At 33.3% G+C, this 7,564-nt stretch overlaps 1 long non-coding RNA gene across 1 annotated transcript; it reads left to right on the plus strand.

Moving 5' to 3' along the window:
• Positions 1-4,808: 4,808 nt before the first annotated feature.
• On the plus strand, positions 4,809-7,200 carry LOC124897724. The gene is made up of 2 exons (XR_007054627.1): positions 4,809-5,194; positions 6,864-7,200. It is a non-coding gene; the product is annotated as an uncharacterized LOC124897724 (long non-coding RNA).
• The last annotated feature ends 364 nt before the right edge of the window (positions 7,201-7,564 follow it).

Below are 7,564 nucleotides of genomic sequence, written 5' to 3' on the forward strand. Positions count from 1 at the left end.
TACAATAACAACAAAAAAATTTATTTCACACCGAAAAGAGTAGAGAAGAAATGCCAGAAATTAAGGTTTTATTCAATCCATATTTTAAATTTAAGAAAGAAGTATTGAAATTGTTAACCAATACTAGAAGAAAAGTTGGCTCAAGTTCCTCTATTTCTTCATAACTATAAAGACATAATTTTTTACCTGTGGAAAAAGAAATGAGATGACAAAGAAGTCAAAGTTGTTGTCGCGTAGAACACTGCTTGTCATGTCGATTGATGATGGAAAGTCAAAAAGAAACTTGCATAGCTATTTGTCGCCGGAGCTTGAAGTCGGCGGTGATTGAAGGGAGAAATTTTTCAGAATTGTTGGTTGGGAGAAAGTTAAGAGAGACTGTTGAGAGAGAGAGAGAGGAAATAGACGGTTGATTTGGAAAGGAGAAAGGTGTGGGTAGATTTGTATTTTTTAAAAGAGTAGAAAGTTTTAAAAATTTTAATCAAGTCTACAATTAACTTAATCAAGTGTCCTAATTATGCTTAACACTTTAAGTTAATCGATGTTACCAATATTTCATTCAAGACTTAAATGACATCTTTCCTTCAATTTTCTCCTGAGAGTCCAAGTTTCGACTTCATGGGATTTGGTGGTGTAATAGTATTTGAATTTTGAGAAATAACCGAAAACTTTCTAAGTTAAAAAATGTTATATGGATTTGCATTTGATAGTAGCAAAATAAAGTTCAAAATTATCACAATATTTTTGTCATTCCATAACGGAAGAGTAAATTTAATTGCTGGGAAAGAAACGTTAGCGGCAACGATTATAGAAGTCAGGCAGTCTCTAATTAGGAAACAACTTTTTCGAATAGTTTTCATTTTTTTCCAAATAAATTTAAGCGAAAAAGATAATATGTAGACCAGAGAGCGCCACATTTCAGAATACATAAATTATTTTATTTTATTTATTTATTTACTGTTATATAATAAGTGAGGGTCCTTGTACGACCATGGGTATTTAAATAAACACATTTTTGTTAATAGGGGAGGACTCACATTAATTCGGGGTTCAGTCGAATCTTCTTCGATAGAAAATTCTACTATTTATATATGATTAAAATTATTTTTTATGTGTATATAGTAGATGTTGTACTCCTCTTCAGCTAGCTTATATGTTTACTTCTTAAAATCTTGAATGAAAATTCTGACCCATCACTGTTTTTCTACGACTGTATAATTTTTCCTGTGCCTTTTTCAAGTGTTTATTTCACCCAAATCCACATGCAAACTTTTCCTCTTTTCAGTCAAATTAATTTGATTTCATTAATTTTATTCTTTTTGAAAAACTTATCATTTTTCTTTTCCTTGTTTTCTCTTCTTGGTGACCATTGAGTTCTTCTTTTTTGCCTATACTTTTTTTATTTTTTGAAATTTAATTTCTGTTCTTGATTCTTCGAGCCCCTGGTGCAATCTTCTTCCTCTTTCAGTTTTGATTTTTTGGTGAATTTTGTTGCTGACATTTTTTTAAAACCTATATTTTTTTTATGTTTCATAAAGGGTATAATTTTGGGAAGTTCATTTTTTCATGATTTTAACTGAGTTTTTCACTATACATATAGTAGCATCTTCAGATGAATAATGAAAATAAATGTTATTCACAAGTTTTTGCTTTTTGAACTCAGATGGTATCTTAATATTTTTATTCTTGCTCTTCTTTCTTTCTCTACTTTCTCCCTGTTTTTCCATCAATGCATGTCCCTTATACTAACCTTTTCATGCAATTTTGAATCTCTATGGTTTCCTTTTTTCTTTGATTATTTAGTTCTCTGTTATTGCTTACATTGATTTATTGTTTATGGTAATTTTCATTTAATTTTATTTCTCCTTTCAATTTTTTTATTAGCAAAAATATTTACCCATCCATGTATTTGTAGTTGGGAGAATTTTTGATGTGTACTTTATTTTGGTCACTATGTTGTACTTTTAATGATGCACTTGGTGGGTAAATGTTTTAGTGTAGGTATAATTTGATTGTGTAACATATATTATTGATACTATCAGTCGAAGTAAGAGTTTGGTTCATTCTTTATTGGACAAAAAGTAGGTATGAACTATGATAACTTCTCAGGTAAAATTACTTGTAGAGAAGGTGTTTAATAAATTTCTTTGAAGAAATTTACTTTTCATTAAATTTTAAATTTTGCTTCTTTTTTGTTTGAGTTTGTGTCGTAAATGTTTAATGAATGTCTTCAAAGAAGCGAATTTTCCATTAAACTTTAAGATTTTGCTTTTAGATGTTTGAGTTTTTGAATTTGATTTCATTAGTGTGATATTACTCTGAAAAAACTTAGCTATAGGAACCTATGTATATGACAAAGAGGCGAAGAAACTAATTTGTACAAACTAATAATATTAGTTATCTATTATGACACTAATAATTGCTTCATACAAATGCAGGAGGCTTAGTGAAGATTATATACATCCATGCTGGCTGGAACATTATTTTTTATACTCAGGAATTTGACATGCTACGGATGATGATGATTTGTAGATTATCTCGACGCTGCAAGATTGACTTTGTTAATTGAAATCATTTACAGGATGTACAAAAATGAATCTGTTTAAGCATCTATTGTAACTGTGTGAAAATGTTCTCTAGGGTGCAACTATTATATCCTACTTTTGAAGACCTTGATATGATTTTTTGAGAGACTGTTATGATTGACGCTCTCATCATATATTTGAATTCATATACTTAATAGTTTGTTTAAATTATATTTTTAAATTATCTTCAGTTTTTAATGCATTCAGGTGGTAAACTTTAATAGTATTGCTTAGTTGGGTTCGTTGGGCATCGGTTTGGGCACAGACAAGCTTGGACACATACAAAAAGATAATTACAATCTTGATCTATCTTTCCACTATAGCACCGGAAGATTCCCTTGGACATGTGGCCTTTCATAGATGTCATCTTTAACATGTACATGTATGAACTATTTCTATTATAATGTCTTCTGAAACGAAATCTACATGAGTACTATTTAAAGCTTATGGGAGTTTAGATTATGATATATGTGAAATGATAAATGGATGTTTGTGATACTGATTTTGGCCTAAAGGTTAAAATAGATTGTGCTGATCAAGGAATGATAAACACTTAATAAATATGTTACGTGACCAATGGACCATTTATGTATGTTGATTTAGCAACGACATTGCTCTTTAAGATTTTCTACGAGCATAAAAATTTAAACCAAATGCGTTAATCAAATAGAAGACTTTGATTTTATGACACATTTTGCAGGTTTTTCACAAAATCAAGCGTTTTATGATTATGTAGGCAACTTGAGATCTCCTCACGATTTATTTAGAAAGAGAACAAATTTATATGAGCAATGTAAAATGTGACATCAAAATTAGAGGAACGAAAAACTTGGTAAAGGGTTCTCTATCAATTAATTGAGTTACAAATAGGTTCTCCACAAATTCAGGGATTGTGCCTGCGAAGGTTGCTCTAGATTGGGGTGATTCATTTTGGCGATTGATCAAAATGAGAATTTAGAACCAACACTTAAGGTACAATTTATGGTGTCTAGTAATTATTATTTTGTATAATTTTATAGTTTACACGCATGTACCATTGCACATATCTGAGATACTTTTGTTGGGTTGAGGGAGAGAGAAATCCTTGAACATTTCAAATGCAGTGACCTGCTATATCTTTGGAGTTGACCCTATTCCATGGAAATATGACCATAAATCGAATTCCGTAGCTATTTTCTAAGATATTCTCCCCTCTATTTTGACTCTTAGAAGATATAGGTAAGTTACTATCGAGCTGCTTCTCTTTCTAATATATATCTTACTTACCCTGTAAAACAACACTTACCGAAGTAATGATCTAGAGTAAATTGTGTTGGTCATGCTAGAGCCCTTCAATCTATTTGGAAATAATTGCTTTGGTTTGACGGGGAAATATATTACTTTACAACTCATATGGTACTTTAGAAATGACAAAAATTGTTTAATTGCTCCATGGAAATTTGTAAGTGCAAATTAGTGAAAAAGTTGATTTATTTCAGGTATGCTAAAAGAATAAGGAATGATGATGCATCAGAAATTGGTTATATTGAAGTATTGAAGTGGAGGACTGCAATATAATTCTAAGAATATAACCATTGCAAAAGAACATTCAACTCTACATTAACTTTGTATAAAAACTGATCACTGTATATAATTATTAAATATCATGTTTGCACATTCGTCTAACGGGAAGAGAAATGTAGCCCAAGGACGGGTCTACAGTAGTCTTTGGGTGTTCCCAGGAATTCCCCAACCTTTTCCAAAATGGTATAATTATATTTAGAATATTGTTAATATAAAATAATATATTGATAGCCAAAGATGGCGGATGGTCCAGCAGCTATGAAGGAGTAGCCGAAATCCCTTAGGTCCCGGGAATGAGAGATTGAATCGTAGTGGCAACATCATATTTTTAGCCTTTTTTCTTGATCTTTTATTATATTTAGAAAACCAACTTTTTTCCTTTTCATTATTTAGGAACCCATAAGTTTAAAATTCTAGATTCACCTTTGATGCAGCCTATCCTACGATATAAGATATAATCTAGTTCTCTTTCTATATCTGTTGACATGATTTGAAATTGTGGAGATATATGACAAGGAACAACAAGTAGAGTTGCAGCCCAATTAATTGTTTTCTTGTTTCTGTATATGGGCCTATGTATACCCGGCCCACTTTGGTTGCTTTACACATGTATATAAAAGGACCAGATATTTTTGTGACTTTGGACAAATTAACAAATTTAGATATCTAGAAGGATCGATTGACCTTCTGAATTTTCTCTCTCTGAACTTTCATCTCTCGGTATTCTTTAGCGTTGATTTCATGGCTTCCGCCATGGTTGACTGTTGGTGAGACCTTCACATGGTATCAGAGCCTTGGATCGACTCTTCGTGGTCTTTTTTCCGACTCTACCCTCATTGGTTGTCTCTCAAAATTCCATATTTTTCAACAATCCTTGATATGACGGGTTACTCGAGCTGTATTTTTTTGGTGCATAGTTTTGTTTGCATTCACTGGAGTGATTTTGCTTGCAAACTAGGTTACTGCTCAAGCGCCTTTCCACCAGAGCTTTACGGTGCTTTATCGATTTTGTTGCTTAAGGTCTTTACTTCTTCTGGTGAAGAAGATTGGTATCGTATCCTATTCATTCCTCACTTTATTGCGGTTATGGTCAACTGTTAGTTCCTATTTCATAGTAGTCGATTTTGTAACATCTAGTCATGGCTTCAGTATCAAATAATTCTACTTCTGATGGTTTTACCCCATTTACTATCGATGCTTCCCTCCCTTTCTATAGCCATCCATCGGACAATCCGGGCAGTCAACTTATGGGTGTGCCCTTTGATAATAGTGGATTTGTCACGTGGAGGAGTAGCATGTTAACCTCCTTGCCGGATAAAAATAAATTAGGAGTGATTGATGGTCGAATAGCCAGACATGCCCCCTAATTCTCCCTATTTCACTTATTGGGACAGATATAATGACATGGTAAAAGCATGGATTACGAATTCTGTGTCGAGGGAGATTGATACTAGTGTGATTTGTCTTAAAACTACTAAAGAAATATGGGATGAAATAAATCTATGATTTGGTAGTTCAAATGGTTCCAAATATATTCAATTGCAGAGAGAAATATCTTCCCTCACTCAAGGTTCATCTGACATAGCCACGTACTTTACTAGACTTAGGAACCTATGGGATGCATTGAGCAATGCCTATGTTGGACCAACTTGTACATGTGGTGCGTTAGGAAAGTTCATAGAAGATTAACAACTATTTCAATTTCTGAGTGGATTGAATGAGTCTTATTCCACTGTCAAAAGCAACATTCTAATGATCAATCCTCTTCCATCGATTAGTAGAACCTACTCTCTTTTGCAATAATATGAGAGTCAAAGAAAGATCCCACCCGTTGGCAGCAATTTCTCTGGTGATGCTGCAGCTTTTATAACTCCCAATTATTCAACCTGCTCCTCATCTAGAACTCTTCCTACAAAAAGGAATTTTAATTCCCAGAACTCCACCAAGTCATTCACTCAAAAAGTGAATTTTTATTCATGAAGAGGGACAGGTGGAGGTTTTCCTCAAGGACCGTCTAATACTTCTACTGGTCTGTTTTGCAAGTATTGTAAGAAAACTAACCACAATGTGGACAAGTGTCATAAATTGTTTGGCTATCCCCCTGAATACAAGTTCAACAAGTCCAGAAAATTAGTTTCGTGTGTCCAGACTACTACTCTATACGAGGTTTCACATATAACTTCTACTTTTTCTCCAAAAGGACTGAAATCTAACACAACCTCGCATGGCTTCAGTCCAGAGCAATATGAACACCTTCAAACATTGTTCAATCAGGCCAAGATTTCTACTAGTTATGGCTTTGGATCTGATTGCTTAGAGGACTCAGGCTTTGCACATTATGCTGGGGATTCTGCTTTTACAAGTTTTGCAGTTTTTTTCACTGCTTATGCTGTAAACTCTGTAGGTTCATGTATGGACAATTCATCACATCTAGGTATCAACCCTTGGATTTTAAACTCAGGAGCTATAAACCATATGACTCCACATAATCACCTACTACACAACTTATCACCCCTTCCTAAACCTTACCTAGTCACTTTTCCAAAAGGATATAAAGTGAAAGTTGTATCTACAGGGTCACTACATCTCTGGCATGACATTATTTTACTTAATGTTTTACTAGTTCCCTCATTCCATTTCAATCTTATTTCCTTACATCAACTCATCTCCCAGCTGAACTGTGTTTCTAATCTCACTAAATATCAATGTTACTTGCAGGGCGCTTCTCTGAAGAGGCCACTGGCAATTGGTAAAGCTGTTGGGAGGTTGTACTATTTTCAACCAGATGCTGACTTATTTCAAAACTTATTTAGTACTTCTATAATACTTGTACCTGGTTCCAATGAAGCTCCATTCCCTGTTTTTTGTTCCAATTTACATTCTGCTAGCAGTAATATTCCTAATTCTTATTCTTTTACATGTCTGGTTTTCACTCTTCTATTAACTCATTGAATTACATGCCTACTTGTACTACTTCTGGTTTAAACAAATTGGATATATACTGGCATCAAAGATTAGGGCATATGCCCTTTAGCAAGATGAGATATATTTCCTCTATTTCTCCTTTTATTTCTTCTCAACAATATTTTATATATCCCATTTGTCCATTAGCTAGACAACAACGACTCTTTTTTCCTGATATCTCCAATAAGACTAATGTTTCTTTTCAATTAGTACACATTGACATTTGGGGTCCATATGACATTAAGACATATTCAGGTTTTAGATATTTCCTAACCTTGGTGGATGACTACACTAGGGTCAGTTGGAGTGATCTCATTTCTTGTAAAAGCAATGCGTTTGATATACTCAAAGCTTTTGTCTCTATGGTCTCTTCTCATTTTAATTCAAAGGTGCAGACTTTTAGATCTGACAATGCCTTTAAGCTTGGGACAAGTACTGAGATTTCTGTATTCTTT

This window comes from Capsicum annuum, chromosome 4 (assembly GCF_002878395.1).
Source record: "Capsicum annuum cultivar UCD-10X-F1 chromosome 4, UCD10Xv1.1, whole genome shotgun sequence".
NCBI classification, from domain to species: domain Eukaryota; kingdom Viridiplantae; phylum Streptophyta; class Magnoliopsida; order Solanales; family Solanaceae; genus Capsicum; species Capsicum annuum.